This window comes from Perna viridis, chromosome 3 (assembly GCF_037379345.1).
Source record: "Perna viridis isolate PV_CMFRI_1.1 ecotype Kerala chromosome 3, ASM3737934v1, whole genome shotgun sequence".
In the NCBI taxonomy this organism is placed as follows: Eukaryota; Metazoa; Mollusca; class Bivalvia; order Mytilida; family Mytilidae; genus Perna; species Perna viridis.
Genome location: NC_142447.1, coordinates 27,381,285 through 27,398,410, shown reverse-complemented (window position 1 = coordinate 27,398,410; position 17,126 = coordinate 27,381,285). Strand labels below are relative to the sequence as shown.

General features: G+C 32.8%; 2 long non-coding RNA genes across 2 annotated transcripts; both read right to left on the bottom strand.

Annotated features, from left to right (window-relative positions):
• Window positions 1-1,328: 1,328 nt before the first annotated feature.
• On the bottom strand, window positions 1,329-8,487 carry LOC148621675 (uncharacterized). Its single transcript, XR_015921227.1, has 4 exons — window positions 8,355-8,487; window positions 4,574-4,627; window positions 1,927-1,992; window positions 1,329-1,560 (listed from the first exon to the last, which is right to left on the bottom strand). It is a non-coding gene; the product is annotated as an uncharacterized LOC148621675 (long non-coding RNA).
• A 4,504-nt stretch (window positions 8,488-12,991) lies between these two features.
• Window positions 12,992-16,247, bottom strand: LOC148621674 (uncharacterized). Its single transcript, XR_015920855.1, has 3 exons — window positions 16,043-16,247; window positions 13,460-13,981; window positions 12,992-13,123 (listed from the first exon to the last, which is right to left on the bottom strand). It is a non-coding gene; the product is annotated as an uncharacterized LOC148621674 (long non-coding RNA).
• Between the last annotated feature and the right edge of the window lie 879 nt (window positions 16,248-17,126).

The following is a 17,126-nucleotide window of genomic DNA, read 5'->3' as shown; positions in this document are numbered from 1 at the left end:
ATAGCGTTGTGAAGTCGCTGCCGAATAAGTCTGCTAAAAAAAAGACATCAATAAGAACAAAATTGTATTAGGTATTGGTTACTTTTTCATTAATCCATGGTTGGTTGTTCAATATGGACTAACGTCTATGCTGTTTGCCTTTTTCGTACTTCAAATTTTCCACTTTCATTGTCGGGAAATGTGTAAAAAATAAATTCCATAACGAATACAGCAATGTTGTGTACTATAAGTGGTGTACTAGGTTCATTTTATAAAGTTACATCGCACTGTATATACTAAATTTAAATATAGACAAAGGCGTGTCATCAAGATCCATTATTGTTGAAAGAGTGATCAAGGGAACCAAAATTGTAGCGGAAATCAAAAGAACGTAATCCAGAGACAGACAAGACAGGAAAACACACACACAAAACAACATGAAAAAAAACAAAATAATACGAACAAAGCAACGTATTGAACAACTCGAACTCCAAACGGAAAAGCATATATATATATATATATAAACGTCTCAGAATGTGACGACTCTATTTGCTACACTGCTCCATCGGATCAAATTGATACAGGAAAGATATATAAACGTATAGAAAGGTCTGAAAAATTCCCAACGATGTTAAACTGTCAAATTTGCGATGCAAATTTTCGGTCGTTCCCTCCGCGGGACTCGAACTCGTACTGCTGTGACATCTATGGCAACACCGCCTGCACTAAGTCTAGCGCCCTAGACCACTCGGCCAGCTAGGCTATATAAAAATATAGCTTTCGCTGGCCGGGTCATTCCTCCTCGTAGGATTAATCTAGGGCTGTAACTTAGTACACGATGTATGGTAGTACTGGACAGTTCATTTAGATGTTAATATGTAGAATAGAGGATCAAATTAATGATGCATGTCACAACAAATCAATGTTATACAAACGTATCTTCCCTGTATCAATTTGATCCGATGGAGCAGTGTAGCAAATAGAGTCGTCACATTCTGAGAAAAACTTTCGTTGGCTGGGTCATTCGTCCTTTTAGGATTAGTCTAGGGCTGTAACTTAGTACACAATGTATGGTAGTACGGGACAGCCTAGCTGACTGAGTGGTCTAGGGCGCACATTTGACAGTTCTAATGTTCTAACATAGTTGGGAATTTATCAGACCCTTCTATGCTTACATTATCTTCAATGTATCAATTTGATAAAAATGATATTGATCAACTGTAAAAATGGTGGTGCATGATATTTGACATCATTCGTCCATGTTTTATATCGTTATCGATCTATTCATGATCATTTATTCTTGTTTGACATTATGAGCGGATATCTGTTTTACAAAATCACAAAACTCATAAAATCTTATCCTTCATTCAGTTATAGGAGTACAATTATTGACAAATTTACATCTTGAATCTGAATCACAATCACTGCGGACGCTTATTGAGGTGCAATACTGCCATAAAATATAAATCTACCATTGGCATCACTACGCAGTCAGTTAGCCATAATTAATATTATCAGTCTACTAAACAGAAAGACATGGAGCATAATGACGAAATCGTATCTCACAATTGATTAGACGACCTACAATATAGATATATTATCAAAAAATTTCCGATTGTATAAATGTTTTACATAAATGATGTCTTCAAGTACATGATGAGAACTGTTGTTTTTTTTATTTTTTTCAATTTTTTTATTATAATTATTTTTATTTTTTGTTAATATGCTACTTTTGAAACATTCTTAAATTACGAAAGGTTCAATTATATTGTAATGATTGTTCAAATCTGCCTTGTAAGGAAAATCCGGAAATGGAAAGTAAAATGCATGATATTTACAAGGGAGGAAATCAACTCTCGTTCACAAAGCTACTTACATTGAATAAAACAGTTCCCTAAACCCATGAATTCACTATTTATCTATCAAATCTTCCCAGTCAAGATTTACCTTTTGGAGGATCTTTACATGGTTGATTCTGAACAGTGCCGATAGCTCCAGCTTCATCACCTGCTTCTGAAATGAAGACATTAACTATGTAATGTGGCTTGTCGTTGCACATGTATATTATTTTTTAATCAACCATACAGTATGCAGACTTTGAACTAAGCCCAACTTCCAACAATATCGCGCAAAAAATAGGTCCTCAAATATACTCAATAAATAATTTAGTATAGAGTGAAATACTCCTTTTGGCGAAAGATTTTGGTGTATTAACTAGACAAATTCACTCACACACTAAATTAATTTTGAATATATTCTGTTATCGACAAATTCTATATTTTTGTCAAAGGGTGACCTGATGCAAGAAAAAAATCGCCATCTTTTTTTTACAATGGTGACGATAGTAATAGTCAACAAAGATTGTTGGAGTTTAACGCCCGAGCAGCAATATTTTTTGACATTTTATTCGTGATGTAATATATATATATATGACATGCATCGTTAGTCTGATCCTCTATCCTACATAACATCTAAAATGAACTGTCCCGTACTACCACACATCGTGTTCTAAGTTACAGCCCTAGATTAATCCTACGAAGAGGACTGATCCGGCTCCTAGGTCTACGAATGGCAGGATGGGGCCCCAGGAAAGATTTTGTTTGTTTGTTTGTTGGGGTTTAACGCCAGAGCAGCAATATGTAAGCTATATTCAGGCAATGCACATGAAGTGGATGATGAAATGAAAAATGGGATGGGATACAAGGACTTTAAAAATGGTATGCTTTTAGTACAATGTTTTGGATGACAACTGTTAGGAGATAAGTATTGGTGACTATCAGTTGGTTTGCTGTGAAGATCCATTGACATTTCCTCGTCTTTTACAAACGTAGTAGTATCCAAAAATGTGATTTTAGTGTCAGAAATTTCAGGATGAAATTGATTGATGGATAAACATTGTTTGCATGTGTGATAAAATTGTCTAAATTTTGTTTCGACTCCAAAAGTGCTTCGGGAGGTAAAGTATTCATGAATTCCATTTTCCTAAGATAGTCCGTGGTGTCTTTTAAATATGACGGGAGAGTTGGAACAAGGGGTCGGAGATGGTAATCAACAAATTCAGAATTTTTTTTCGGTTGGGTGACAATTAGCAGAAACTATGAGCCGTCCAGGGATATCTTTTTTGTGAATTTTTGGCAGAAGGTAAAAACGTCCGTGTCTTGGATCCTCTGGTTTTAAGTATTCGAATTGATCTTCAGTAATGCTGCCGTCCTTGAACATTTTGTTCAATTCTGAAGTGATTTTTCACTAAAAGATTTAGTAGGGTCGCTGGGTAGCTTTTTATAAAATCTTTCATCTGAAAGTTGACGCATTGCTTCTGAGATGTAGTTATTTTTATCCATAACTACTATGGCACTGCCTTTGTCTGCTGGTTTTATAACTATGTCGTCACGGTTTTTCAACGACTGTATTGCTTTTTTCTCATCGGGCGTGATGTTGAAGAAAGATGGAATATAAAATGACATTTTCTAGCGTGCCACCTTTATTCGATTTAGGAACCCATGGATTTTTCTTTTTAAATTTTCGAGTGTATAAATTACTTTCATCATGGTCGGAGTAAAAATGTCATGGTCCATATCCTGGTCTTCATGTTTGTTAGCAAAATGTTCTTTGAGCCTGAGGGATCTAGCAATTTTGTCTAGGTCATCTTCTAGTTCAATTTCATCTATATTGTTAGGAGTAGGACAGAAATTCAAACTTTTAGATGAAATCCTGGTTTTCATTTCAGAAAGAGCAAAAGATGAGAGGTTGACAATTGTCGTGGTGGAAATTCGTTTGAAGTTGGATTTTCTCTTAAATCTGCGTTTACGAGACTTTTTAGGCGTAGTTTTGTCCTGTGACAAAATAGTATGTCCTTCTGTATTGACCCCCTTCGTTATTTTCGTTCAGGCTCCTTATCATTTGCTTATGTGCCTTTGATAAAGGTACAATCACCCACAGCGTACGTGAGTCAGCTTCTGAAGCTGTTTTGATCTTGAACTTTAGGAGTTTTATGCTCATAAAGTTTTATGAGTTTTATGCTGAAGAAGGACATCATTTATCCGAAATATTCAATGTAAATTTACCATCTTCTTGTGATGTTAAACATGTCTAGAGGTTTATTTAATATATTGTTATTTTTCACTCCCTAAAAAGTATACGAAATTCCTTACAACAAAAAAGGTATGGCCGAAAAAACGGCCTAACAACAAAAAAGGTATGGCCAAAATAAACCGGCCATAGCCAATATTGAAAAAGATAAAGAGGTAGTAAGGGGAGGGGGTGGGTAATCAACTAAAAAAATCAAAGCTTTCTTGATCAATTTTAAAAAAGTGAACATGTGATCAATCGCGCTAATTTGATTGGATGATCTGCATTGGTATGCATAAATTAAATGCAGCTGGTGATATGGGCTACATTAGATAACGGAGTAAGGGTCAAAAACGGGGGAATTTGGCCACATAAATCATTTTATTTTCAATGAAATGTTATGTATTCATATATACATAGAATTGATAACAGTTTTTTGTAATTCTTTTGTGTTCATTTTAAAGCAAAGTATTTTAAAATAATATTAAAGGTAATTCATTAAAACGTTGCGCGAGAATGAACTTACTTGGTTTAAAATACCTCTTTAAAGAGTACCAAGGATTGTAGTGTCTTGCAAGTACTGAAAGCAAAAACACAAGTGGAAACAATTCAAAATAAATTAATTTGAGATAAAAAAAAAACTGTAATCTGATTGGTTAAAATAATGTTGTTATATCTCAATGGATAAAAAAATATTGACACGGCCCTATTCAGTTAAATTCAGAGCTACTTTCCGCATGTTTAAAGATTAAAATATGGTTTAAAATTAATTCATAAGAATTGGCTATGATAAAAACTTTGTCTATTAAAAAACAACATAAATTTTCCATGTGCATATTTTGTTTATTGCACTTCGCGGAATAAACAGTATGCACATGGAAAATTTATGTTATTTTTCAATAGACCATTTTTTTTATTATTGCCCATTCTTAAATGTTTTATCAATTTAGTACTGATCATACAATAAACACATTTGATTTTATGATGACTATATATAATGACGAAATGACTTCAATCAATATCAATAACGATAGCGAGAGAAACTGAAGTATGTACCACTGATAGCATACATCACATACTAATGACAAAGTTCAGTGATACTTAGTATTTGTTTTGTTTGTCAACATTAGGTTGTGTATGTATTAATATGTATATAAACACTAAACACAGTTTGCATAATTACACGGGAAAAATATTTCATATGATTTTCACACGAATTTCACATGATTTTCACACGAACTGAGTAAATAAACTTTATGACAGGGTGAATCGAGCCTTCAGGAGAATTTCACGTGATTTGTTCAATGGAAAATCATTTTGAGTGAATTTTACGTGAAAATCACGTTAATTTCAGGTGAAGTTCATGTGAATTTTATGTGAAGCTAGATGAACATGAATTTCACTTGAAAAATGTTTGCCTGTGTACATGTAATGGTTTGTTTGTTTTTAACTTATAGTACAAATTCACCTTTAACGTTAGAGATGGACAAAATCAAGTGATTACATAGCCAGCTGTCTCCTTAAGTGATGCAAGTTAAACTATTATAGTTAATTTGTTAATATTTGTTAGATTCAATATTAACTTTGATTGAAAATGGGTAGAAGTGTTTAAATTTAAATTCGCACAGAATACATGTTGTACATGTAACTAAATTCATTTTCCAATACCATTCCTTTGCGGCATGTGTTTATCACTCTAAAACAATTCAAGTCTGAAATAGGTCAAATGTCTTCGGCACTTTTTAATGACAGTTTGTATACTTTATTCCATTTATCTGTCCCTTAAAACATTAATAATTAGTAGATCTAAAAGAAGTGTTGTTTTACTTGACATAGATTTTAACAGTATTAAAACTAAATTGAAATGTGTTTTATTTTTAGGCTCACATGTGATTTGGTAAAACATGCAATAAATTACATATCTGTGAGTTACATCCAAGAAACTTATAAATGACATGAGGTAAAAGAAAGGCAAAAACTTGGCTAACTGTGAAATATCCATAATCAGACAGATATCCTAAGATTTCAAATTGAAAAACCTACTTTATTTCGTGAATTCATATTTTTTTCGAGATTTTTTACTGACTTTGGAAATCTCCTTACTAGTAATAAATTTATTAAGTGTATGTATGTCCTTGGACATAAATGAATTTGTGATGTAAAATAAATTATATTAATTTAATTTCATAAGTGCTTTAAAAACTCTTTCTAATTTAAATATGCAATTCTAATTTTTGCAAATCCCCAAATTGCCATTTTTAGAGTTAACATATTATATTATACACCAAACTGTGCGGAATTAAACTGGAAAAACAAATATAATAATTTCATTGTGAAGATAGTAAACATATTCTTTAAGTTTTGAAAAAAAAGAAAAATGGGAAAATTTATTCCAATAGGAAAACTTGATTTCCAATTGGAATATCGACTTTTCAATTGGAAAACCAATTTCCCCATTGGAAATTCATAATTTCCCATTGGAGAACGAGTGCTCCCATTGAAAAAAATTCTTCCCATAGGAAAAAAAATTCCAATTGGAGAAAATTTTTTTCCAATGTGAAAATAATTTTTCCCAAAGGAATTTTTTATTTCCAATGGGAAGTATACTTTCCAATTGGAAGATATAATTCTCAAGTTGAAGATAAAAATTCAGATTGGAATATATATGATACTGAGGAAAGCTTTAATTTCTCCGTTATTTCATATATTCATGAAATAAAATGATTTGATTGATATACCTGTATAAGTCATGAAGTGCAAAGTAAACCTGCAATTTTCAATTACAAAATTTTAATGAAATAAATACAGAGAAATGTACATGTACAGGTACAAGTGCGTGTGATTGTATAGGGAACTAGTTAGCATTTCTTCACATCTTTTTTCGTGAAAGGCATTCAAAACTAAATATTTGATGAACTGATTTCCTCTACATGTATTTTTCTGAAGTCTTCCTATTCCAATTCCATCTCATTTATTCGGCAATAAAATCACATGCTTCTGTATACAGCAGTCAGTAGAGAACTAATAATGAGTTACCAGTACACCTGAATAAGCCAAGTGCGATGACTTTTCCTTTCATGCCTGGTAACCTCCCTTTACCTCCTGCTTTTGGAATTTTCTTATAAATCACTCAAACGTTATTCCAAAGTTTGCCGTAAAAACACAGACTTTCGTTCTGTGCTACATTTCATATAATTAAGATTTTGGGTTATATGTTGCAACAAGATTGAAGTTATCACTACAGAAGTTTTATGGTCGTAATCATGAACTCATGGGTCGTGACGGTGTATATATATCCATCTGCACCATGAGACGAACTTTTTTCACCGTGTCTTAGTTTTCTTTCCTCTTTTGTCTACCCCTGAATTGAATTTTAATGAACAGCTCGGCGGGTGTTTCCAGGAAAGAAGAGAATGCTTATCCTAGAGGCGCACCTGGTCCATGCTTCCAGTTTGTAGTGGAGCTCATTAACTTTTCTTGCTTCGTTGGTTATTTCTTTTTGTGTGTGTGTCTGTCTGTTATTACAATAATAACAAATTATGACCAACACCTGCAAACTATTTTCCTTAGTATTTATTATACAGTTATGGCCAAATAAGGAAGCGCAATGTTAATTGGTCAACCAATCAAAGAATAGGAGACAGCCGCGCGTTTTTCTGTCTGGATAGTATGATCAGTCGTCTGCATACGCAAGCGCCATTTTGGTGGAAAAAAAACTTTTTACCCTCCCGCCCATTCCCTTGATATTAGTACTCAGTTGACTTAGTCGTTATTTAATGCGGAAGGCCAAATTTTTATATACCACCTTCGCTGTTTCTTAAATTCATATGGCAGGATTATTTGATAAATCCTTATTCTTCTTTAAAATTCACAGTAAGTTTGTGCTTAATGCACAATTCTTATAATTGCAAAAAGTTATACTGTTTGTATATCATGTATATATTTTGTAATTCCTATCTTGTATGTTTTTAATTTTTATTGAACAGCATTTAAATAAAATGCTAATTTTCAATCAATCAGTGTGTTTTCGTTAAAGTGCAAACCAGCTTCGTATGCCTCATTTGGAATTGAATATGCATGTTCAGTCTAAATGGCATGCCACTGTCGGAAACATCCCACTTACATGTATGACACGTAGTTAAGCTGCGTACAGTGAATCAAAGCTAATGTAAATGGTATGCTACTGTCGTCGTCATACACCTGAGTACATGTACAATCATGCAAAAAACGAATATACGTATTAGATTTTGGCAAGGTTTTCACTCATCATAATTTTAGGCAACATAAAAAATCAAAAACTAACTTACCAGCTTGATGTTGTAAAAAAAGAATCGCAGCTAAAAGAACACAAGCTCGTATCATCTTTTCGGATATTTATTAGGCTGTGTCGATGTGTATTCTGACGTTTCAAGATTTTGTTATGCTATTAGAATCTCTACATAGATATTTAGATATATATTTCAACCAATCACATACAACAGGAAAACAAAGCTTCAAATCTATACCGTACAACGCACTGAACCATAACGGTTTATTACTGCCAAGACTTAAGAGTAGGATTATAATAAAGAGAGTAACAATATTGTAAATACTGTTGAAGCAGGTTTTCAATCTATACATACATGTACATGTATAATGCTGCATTTTACATGCAATGTTACTTTAATTACATTTCGGGAAGTCATAGCATAATACCGAAAGCCTTTACAAGCCAGTTTCATTGACTGTCTGGTCTATGAACTGAAACCTCTTTGACGATCAAGCTTTTTTGTTTAAAACTATTACAAGAAAACACGCAACATACATTACAAATCATATTGGTATCTCTTGTCGAAACTCATGGCTTAATTTCTTCATAGTAAATCCGTTTGTGGGAAAAAATATAACTCCGGGAGTAGTGACAGGCATAAAAAGTAACAATTTTCTAAACCAAACTTTTAAAGTACAAAGACAAAAAGTACTTATATCACTAGTGATACAACTACTCTTCCTTCTTGCATGATAGGAATGCTTTATCGAACCTCTTTTAACGATTTATGTCACATAATAATGCTTCCTGACTCTTAAAAGTTAGTAATACAAACGCTTACTTATTATTTGTACATGTACATATATTAGAATAAACAATGTGTTCACATATTTTTTCTTAAAACATACTTCAACATCTGTCAAAATATCGTAAAACTTAAATTCCTGAAGAAATTACATTATAAAACAACTGATGAATATACAATTTATTAATACGATACAAAATAATAGATAATGAATATTTTACTATACTTCGTAACAAACATGTTGTTTTTACTGTTCACAGATAAACTTAATAAAAATATGAACAAAACAATTTATGTAAGCAAAATTAAAGTACGCAGAACCTTTAAGGTTAGTCATCAAGAGATATAATTCCATACATAAAGTAATGCAACCTTCCAAGTTGACTTCCCAGACCAGGCGTCAGTTTCACAAAAAGTCGTAAGTGTAAAATTGATGGTAAGTAATGACGTCATAACTGAAAATAGCATTGTTACGTCATAAGTTTTACGTCAAGGGTAAGTGCAAGGTAAAACGTTATTATCTGTATACCAACATGTCTAGCTTGGAGGCTCACTTTGATACCAATAAGTATTTTTCTCGCCATTTTTATGGGAAGTGCAAATTATAACCGCTCATGTATATGCAGCATTATAGAGTACATTGCTAACCTTTTAACAGTACGGCTTTTGAAATGACGCATCATAAAAGGAAAACTTCTAACTGTTGCCTGAACACTTACCAGATTCGATTTGTAATATGAATGAAGACGAACGGGGGAATGCTATTTGTTTCGCTTAAAAAGTCAGGAGTGTAAGATACAAAGAGTCAAATACATCAATCGGTTTTGATTTCGAGTTATTTTATCACGGAAAGAATAGAACTTGATAGTGTTCTGCGAAATCCGAGGCTGAAATTTGCTGTTGAATATGAATAATTATCAGGGGACAGAAGCGAACATTTGTATTAGCTTACCATAGTGAAAGTAAAATTAACAATCGTGAATTTTGAAATAAAAAAAAAATTAAATTAAAAAAATTTAAACATGTAAACTTTGTAAGTGCGTGAAGGTTTCGAAATTTCCCTTAAAGATTTACCTTGTTATCGAGCACCGCAAAGCAGTGTGAATTCTAAGGTTATTACACATACTTTCTTAGTTTTCCTTAAAGATCCCCAATATACATGTACCAACGAAAAAAGTCATGTCCCGGAAGTAACAAAAAAGTGGATTCGAATGTCCTTACGAAGAAACACAAAATATATACATTGTACATGGGTTACGGTTACGCTTCAGTAAAAATAACTTCATCTTCTCTGATGATTTTTGAATCTTTTCTATTTTTCCACTTACTAAAAGAAGTGAAAATGATGTGTTTTTAAAAAAAGTTTGGGAAAAACATGGAGATACGTACGAGTGGTTGTATTGATAAATGGGTTCAATATACTTATGGCCAGAAAAACCACCAATATCCGGTGTGTGCATGTAAAATAAGGAGCTGAAAAATAGCATCATGGCAGCTTCATTCTGAGAATCATATACAAATAGAATCTTAGTTTTTTTTCCAAGAACATGGCACCCGAATGGAATCTAGTATCACTACATAGTAAAATTTTATTTTTCTGTTTAAAACAAGACAAACCTTACCCTTTTTCATAGCTAGACTTTTTAACGAAACTAGCTTACTACTTTGTTTCCATTTGTCATTCAGAACAAAAACTCCGGACAGTTTCACATGCTGTAACTTCCTGTCAGACTGAAAACGCTCTCTTAATTAGCGCTCCGAATGGCAAAGATTTTGAGATTAAGAATATTACAGACACTTTGAGGTCAGCCTTATATCTTGACCTACGCTTAGAGATCGTTGGTATAGGAATTAAAAACTATTGACCGAACTATATGACAAACGCGACGACTTTTCATTTCGTATTGTCAACTTTCCTTTCATCTGTGGCAGCATCCCTGCGTATGGAGTTTATTCTTTATGCCAATGCTTGCCATAACTATGCAGACTTTTTGTACCGCGATAGACTTCTTACAATTAAGCTTCTGGAACAGGGTTATGTTGCTACAAGATTGAGGTCATCATTACAGAAGTTTGATAGTGCTCATCATGAACTCGTGGATCGTTACGGTGTATCCATCTACATCATGAGCACCGATTTGTTCTACGTGTCAAAGTTTTCTTTTCCTCTTTTGTCAACCCCGGACTTGACTTTTTACGAGCAGCTCTCTGAAAAAGAAAATTAAATGACGCTTACCCTACCAGTGTACCTGTTCCATGCTTCCAGTTTTTGTTTTTTGTTGTTTTTTTTTTGTTTGTTTTTTTGTTTGTTTTTGTTTTTGTTTTGTTTTTGTTTTTTTCGTTTTTGTTTTTGTTTTTGCTTTTTTTTAGTCCTAGTTGCTCATTTACTTTTGTTTGTACATATTATTTTGGTTACTTTATCTTCTTTGTTGTGTGAGTCTATTTTCCATGGCTAGTCTTTGTCCATGGATTACATTCTTTTGATTTTCGCTGGAATCCTTGTTCCCTAAATTACTCTTTCATGTTAATTACTGTTATGAGGTCTTCGTCCTCTATATAAACTTTTAAATGTATCTTCAACGAAAAATAAAAAAAACAAATCAAGATTTTAAATGTTTTAAGTAAACAAGAAAGCCTTTGTCAAATTGTTAAATAACACTATAACAATAAAGTCGAAATGATAGCACTTTCCGTATATCCGTTACATCCTTCTTTTCGTTCATTATAAAGCTAGAACATCGTTGATCTAGGAGATCATTCGACTGTCTTTGTGGATATAAATCACTAAAATCCCCAAAAATCTTTCGTAACACAGTGTTAGCTAATCATTTGCACGACATGAGTGACGCTGACAATCATCTGACTGTTCGAATGCTTGGTTTAATTTTCGTTTTCATGCTAACAGATATACTCAATACTGATAGACCCGGTTTGCACTCATAATGACATATGTGTAATACATGACGGATTGGATGTTTCTTAACGTCCTTGGCTATCGTTTGGGGTCTCTCACGGACGGTGTAAAGCATCAAAGCGTTTACACACAGTCCCCAGGCATAGTCAAACCCGCGAATGTGGGTCATTGTGTATTCGAGGAATGTCGATCGGTGACCTAGTTATGCACGCTATATACAGCGTTGTATAGCCTACAGCAGCATTTGTTGAATCCTTGACCCAGCAAAATACTTTTTGGGATAAAATCAACATTTTCCAGTTCATGTAAGACAGATATTGGTGCATGCCGATCAATTGATATGAACTTTCCAAGGCCGAAAATAGTAATGTTATGCTTCCGAGCACTATTAACACGAGACATTTAAATTTGCAAAACACTAAATTGCAAATCTTGCGCCGCGTTTTCTTAAACCTACCATGTCATGTGAGTAACCATTGGATGCAAATTTGCATGGGATTTAATAAAATGCATTTTGTTTTACAATATTTACTAAAACAAATTTGAAGTTACAATTTGAAATTCATGGGATTTTCATAGAATTCCATGGGATTTTTTGGTGTCCCATGGGATTTTTTTTCTCCCATGGGATTTTTTTCTTCCATGGGACTTTTTTTCTCCCATGGGATTTTAATTTCTTGTGTTAAAATACAATGATAGTCATAGAGAGTGTATGCCTTACATATTCACTTAGTGCATTTTTCTTCTGTGCAGTATGAATAAAAAAGCTGAATGACTAAAAGAGAGAGGTTTTTTGTATTGTATTGGGATGTTTTTGAAGTTTTTAATCTTTTATGGCTTTGAAATGAAATCACTTTCAAAATTCACTTATCAACCACAAATGTAAAACAACGAAATAGAAAAAAATATTCAAAGACACTCTGACTATAAATATGCTGTTTAAGAATATAAACTTTGAATGCTGTATGAGCAGTACCTTTATCTTAGTATTTAAATAAATTATAAACATTCTAATGGAAGTCTAAATTCAGGTCCATAATCAGCTTTTTGGCACTTCTTTTTCTTCTTGGTCAGCTTCAACCCATGAAACATGCTTCCTTTCTCGTCTCTGTAGAATAAAACAAGTAAAAATCTTTATGCAAACAAAATATATAAAACATTTTACAATACCATTTTATTTGTAATAAAAGTGATCTTATTTTTTCTTACTTGATATATGTTCATTTCTAATATCAACAGCTGAAATTACTTGCAATCAGACATCTAAAAGATAACATGAACAGACAAACAGACACGCAGATAAAGTGCTTTCTATATAAGTTGGTGGCAGCACTTTTGATTTTTTGTGCAAAGTATGAAGAACAGATGGACGGACACCAGTATGCCCATAATATGTCCCGTCTCAAAAAGCAGGAGTACAAAAATTCTGGAGAACAGTGTATACCTGATATGATTAGCTATCAAGTTTGCATATACTGAATTAGTCCTTTACCATAGAGGCAAGCAGGTGGCTGGTCCCTGAAATGGTGAAAAACAATTCTGCATGATAATACATATGGTACCTTTCCATTTAGTTGAATTAATTTTCATTGCAAGCATCTTTAAAGTAGTTATCTTGTAATGCACATAAGTAACATTCAATGTTAAGTCCAACATGCTGGGGGTAAGTTTAATCTAAATTAATTAAGAGATTGTGGAGAAAGCTGTCGTTGAACTTTCAAAAATGTAACAAGTTTAGTGTAGTATGAGTTGCTCATTTGCTTTTGTTACTTTGTGTGTATGATTTTAGTTGCTTTATGTTCTTTGTTGTGTATGTCTGTTTTCCATGTCTGGTCTTTGTTCCTGGATTACATTCATTTGATTTCCGCTAGAATCTGTGTTCCATTGGTTACTTTTGATGAAGACAAAACGTATGTCTGTTCAAATTTGCTCTTTTGGCAATACCAGTCTGTGTCCACACTTGCATCTGTAAAAGAAAACTGTACATGATTAATCACAGATAACCAATAAGTTATTTTATATGATATAAAAATACGCCTTCTGTTTCATTTAGTTGAACCATTTACCGTTTCAGAAAACGTGTTATCTTTTTATAAACACTGAATACCCTTTTCAAGCTTTACATGGACACGCTGTAATGAATGTATGTAATAAATAATTTGTTATATTCATATAGTAAAGCAAGTCGCACGGTTGTTAATTGTCATCAGTAAACGATGTAACGGGTTTTAATATTGATCAACGATGAACAGAAAAAAAAACGCTTAATAAAATTACGATAATAATACCGACGTCATATCTTACAAAACTTATACACCATGTCTTGAACCAAATCTCTTTTAGATGATACTTCTTGCAATATGTGTACACCATACAGACATTTGCAGCAGTACAAATGGTGAAACCCTAAAAAAACGGAGGCTTCATACTTTTTTTATGAAACGTGGGGCTATAATAGTGTCAAACAAAACAAACAAAACAAACAATCAAAAAACGAAATGTATTTAGTTCTAATGCTGCGAATGAGATGTTACTCTTTGAACCACTTGCCAAGTATAAACTGAAATTGGCCATATTTTTGAATTGGCATTTTTTCACTTGTTGCGGTCCATTCATTGTTGCAATTGAAGAAATAACTAATCAGGAGTGCATTCTCGTTTTCGTGTCAGTGTATCTGTACATACAAAGTAATTTTAATATAGATTGATAGGTCAATTGACATTTACCTAAGTAAAATAAGGACACAGAATTATATCAAAATAGTTTGTACGCCTGATTCATTCATAAAAAATATTTTTTTGTTCTCTTGGTATGAAGCCGTATTGGCGCATATATTTTTAAAATCTTTTTTTTTTCAGTTATGGCATGCAAAACGGGTGAACAAATTTCAATCTGTCTTAGCACTAATCAACCCAAAATTAACAAGCTATATATCACCCTCTTAGCTATATCTTATTTACTTTATTATACTGAATGTTCCGTTTTCTTTTTTTTTACCCTAGATAATAATAGATGTCCCTCTGAAGCAATAATATGAGTAACGCACAGCCTACAACCGAGCATCGCACTTATACATTTCTTCTTACGTTTGTAAAATCATTGAAAGAGTAATCAAGGGAACCAATGTTATAACGGTATTCAAAAGAATGTAATTCGGGAACAAATACCAGACGTGGAAAACAGACATACAAACAAAGTAACATAAGCAAATGAGCAACTCGGAAAAAATGGGGGAAAAGGGATAGCTGAAAGTGGCGAGATAAGATAGGTAAAAGGTTGCCTTTCTTTTTAATTCAGTGTACCGGACCTAGATACTTTCAGCAGATATTTTTTTTCTTTCTTTTTTTTTTAATCTGCATAAATTATTTTAATTCTAAACCAATTTGCAGGCTACTTTCACAGTGAATTAACTTTCCAGACCCATTTCTGCGGGCTTGCCTGAGACCTATTCCCTTTTGACTTAAAATAACGTCTATCGTTAGTTCGGTATTATCCTCGCATTGAATCATTTAAAATACAGGAAACTGACATGAAGTATAATAAAACCAAATGTTGTATTCAGTATTTCTTATTCACATTTTTATCCAAACAATATTACTAACGCTTAAACAAAACACATTTTTTTTTGTAAAAATAAGTCACATCTGAATAAGATAATTTTGTATATACTACATAAAAGCAAACTTCTGTTAAATTTTGCGTCAACTTTTTTTTAAATTGTCAACAATGTTTTCAGTAAGTAGAATTTAGAATAGATCGAGTGGCTTGTAAGTGATTTTTATAGCTTCATTAATATACGAGAGTACATATAAAAATCATTTATTTGATGCAAATCAATCACGATATCAGAATATTAATCAATTAGTTACGCGAAAAAAAAACAAACAATATGTTACGATTGAATATTGACAACGTTTAGAAATGTAATTGACAAGACTAACTGGGCTAGGTGCCCAATGTGGTTTGAATTGGGTACCCTGGAATGCTACATGATGGGATCGTCAGGCCATAATACCGAAAAACTTACCGCAAACCGTAGTGGTGCAATGTGTTTGGACAAATGCCACGTTCCTAGTACGTTAAAGAACCCTGTTAATGGCTTCGCCACATATGTATTTCCAGTTGCAAAAGATACTCGTCGTTCCTTTTATCCTTGTATCCCATCCTTTTTTCCATTTCATCATCATTTCATGTTCGTTCACAGTAGTTTTAATCTAGCCAAGATATCTTGATATACTTTAAGGTAATAAAACTGAAAATGCACTACTTAACACTTTGTCAAAGTCATTATGTCTCTTCTATATTTGGTGCAACTTTCATCACGCTCTTGTTCATCTTCAAACTCGAACGAAAGTCTCATTTCGAGTTCAACACCTTTTTAGTTGTTTTATTACATGGTGTCTCTGTATATATGATTCTTAAAAGCAGAAACCGTCTGCAAACTCAGAAAACGCCAACTCTCTATGCTCGTAAGTTTTAGTGAAATAATAATATAGTTTAATAATTAAATAATGTTTCTACATGTATATGATGTTAGCTTCCCATATCTTTATTCTTTATCTATTTCGTCTGTCTGTTGATAAGAAAATTGATCTAAAACATTATGTTTATGTAAAATGTTGACATAATATGCATAGTCCTAAATATTTTTATCTTCAGTGGCATGGAAAAGACGTTAAACGCAAAACAAGATCAACATAGGATAAAAACCTTATATAACTTCGTCTAATAATGGCGTAAATCAACGCTTTATTGCACAAAATACTTTTTAAAAAAGTATCCCAAGCATGCTGAAAAAAATAAAAAGATTTTTAAAAAATATATATAGCGAACACTTTAAAAACCATCTGTGATATCATTATAGTTGCAAAAAGTTTGTAAGGTGTCATTGAGTAAACATGTAGTCCATGGGCTAGGAAGGTCCACCGTTCACCCTCCCCTTGCTAAACATGGGATTTTCTATTGTTCCGTAAAAGGTCACATAAATTCGACTCTACAAGTTATTGCTCAGCTAAAACGTCTCAAATATGGCATCATTCGATAGATAATTTGATTCTCTACATAAATAAACCACGAAATTCTAATTTTCAAGATAGAATTTTCAACAAATA